Raw genomic sequence first — 2711 nt, 5'->3', positions numbered from 1 at the left:
GTACTGGCCAGGTAGTTCAGTTGTTTAGAGTATCCTCCCGATACTTCAAGGTTGCAGGTTCAATCCTTGGTCAGGACACATATATAAGAATAAAAAAAATGCATAAATAAGTGGAACAAAAAAATCTGTATTTCTCTCTCTCTCTCTCTTTCTCTCTAAAATCAATAAAATAAGTCAATTTTTAAAAGATCAAAGTGAAAATGATAGCTACGAAAGGTAAGAAAAATGAAGAAATGCAACTTTACATACAGGCATACCTTGTCTTATGACACTGCTTTATTGCACTTCCTAAATGTTGCATTTTTTACAAATTGAAGGTTTGTGCCACACCTGCACTGAGCAAGTTTATCATTGCCATTTTTTTTTATCACTGCCATTTTTTAAGCAGCATTTGCTCACTTTATGTCTATGTGTCACATTTTGGCAATTCTTGGAATATTTTCAAATTTTTCATTATTATTATTATAGCCTCCATGGTGATCTTTGATGTTACTGTTGTAATTATTTAGAGGCACCACAAACCACATGCATATTAAGACAAAAAACTTAATCCATAAATGCTGTGTGTGTTCTGATTGCTCCACCAACTAGCCATTCCCCTTCTCTCTCTCTTTCCTTGGGTCCCCTTATTCACTAAGACACACAATATTTAGATTAGGCCAGTTAATAACACATGGCCTCTAGGACTTCAAATTAAAAAAGGAGTCGCACATCTCTCACTTTAAATCCAAAGCTAGAAATGATTGAGTTTAGTGAAAAAGGCTGTGATAGGCCTCTTGCATCAATTAGACAAGTTGTGAATGCAAAGGAAAAATTCTTGAGGGAAATTAAAAGTGCTAGTCCTGTGCAAACCAGCCTTATTGCTGATATGGAGAAAAGTTATAGTGGTCTGGATAGAAAATCAAACCAGCCACAACATTGCCAAAACCTAACCCAGAGCAAGGTTTCCACTCTCTTCAATTTTATGAAGGCTGAGAGACGTAAGGAAGCTACGAAAGAAAAGTTTGACGCTAGCAAAAGTTGGTTTATGAGGTGTGAGGAATGAAGCCATCTCCACAACATAAAAGTGAAATGTAAAACAGCAAGTGATAATGTAGAAACTGCAGCAAATCATCCAGAAGATCTAGCAAAGATAACTAATGATGGTGGCTACACTAAACAACAGATTCTCAATGTAGATGAAATAGCTTTATATTGGAAGAAGATGCGATCTAGTACTTTCATAGCTAGATAGAAGTCAATGCCTAACTTCAAAGCTTCAAAGGACAGGTTGACTCTCTTATTAGGGCTAATATATTAATATAGCTGGTGACTTTAGTTGGAACCAATACTCACTTACCATTCTGAAAATTCTAGGGCCCCTAAGAATTATGACAAATCAACTCTACCTGTACTCTATAAAAGGAATAATAAAGACTGGATGACAGCACATCTGTTTACAACATAGTTTACTGAATATTTTAAGCCCAATATTGAAATCTACTGCTCAGAAAAAAAAATCCTGTCAAAATATTACGGTTCATTTACCATGCACCTAGTCAAACAAGAGCTTTAAAAGAGATGTACAATGAGGTTAATGTGTTTTTCATATGGTACCAAAACTATCATTTCACAGTGCATGTATTAAGTAGCAATTCCAACTTTTAAATTATTTAAGAAATACATTTCATAAGGCTATTGCTGCCATGGATAGTGATTCCTCTGATGAATCTGGGCCAAGTAAACTTTCTGGAAAGAATTCACCTTTCTTGATGCCATTAAGAACATTTGTTGTTTATGGGAAGATATCAATAATAGAACATTAACAAGAGTGTGGATGAAGTTGATTCCAACTCTCAGGGATGGCTATGAGGGGTTCGAGGTTTCAGTGCAGGAAGTAACTGCAGATTTAGTGGAAATAGCAAGAGAACTAAACTTAGAGCCTGAAGATGATTGAATTGCTACAATCTTATGATAAAACTTTTGAGGAGTTGCTTCTTATGAAGGAGCAGAGAAAGTAATTCCTTTAAATAGAATCTACTCCTGGTGAAGATTGTTGAAATGACAATACAGGATTTAGAATATTACATAAATTTAAATGATAAAGCACTGACTGGGCTGGAGAAGACTGACTCCAACTTTGAAAGAAGTCCTACTATGGGTAGCATGCTCTCAAACAACATCACATGCTAGAAAAAATCATTCGTGAAAGGAAGAATTAATTAATAAGGCAAATTTAATGATAATCTTATTTTAAGAAACATCCATAGCCACCTCTACCTTCAGCAAACACCACCCTTATCAGTCAGCAGCCATCAGTATCAACACAAAAGCCTCCACCACCAAATAGTTTATAACTCGCTAAAGAATCAGATGATGGTGACCACTTTTTAGCAATAAAGCATTTTTTAAATTATGGTATGTATATTTTTAAAACATAATGCTATTGTACACTTTAAATAGAGTATGGTATAGTATAAATATGCTTTCATATGCACTGGGAAACCTGAAATTTGTGTGACTCACTTTATTGTGATATTCACTTTGTTGTGATGGTCTGGACCCAAACCTGCAATATCTTCAAGGTATGCCTGTACATGTAATTGATATTCCTACAAGAAAACAGATAAAGGAATTGGAAATACAATAAAAGTATCATGCAAGAAAACTTTACAGATAGGGAATAAAGTCAATAATAATGTAATAACAAGGTATAATGCCAGGTGGGGGCA

At 34.9% G+C, this 2711-nt stretch overlaps 1 pseudogene; it reads left to right on the top strand.

Moving 5' to 3' along the window:
- The first annotated feature begins 673 nt into the window (after positions 1–673).
- On the top strand, positions 674–2336 carry LOC136388438 (tigger transposable element-derived protein 1-like; annotated as a pseudogene).
- The last annotated feature ends 375 nt before the right edge of the window (positions 2337–2711 follow it).

This window comes from Saccopteryx leptura, chromosome 1, assembly GCF_036850995.1.
Source record: "Saccopteryx leptura isolate mSacLep1 chromosome 1, mSacLep1_pri_phased_curated, whole genome shotgun sequence".
NCBI classification, from domain to species: Eukaryota; Metazoa; Chordata; class Mammalia; order Chiroptera; family Emballonuridae; genus Saccopteryx; species Saccopteryx leptura.
Note: the sequence above shows the minus strand (reverse complement) of the source record. Positions and strands in the feature narration are given on the sequence as shown.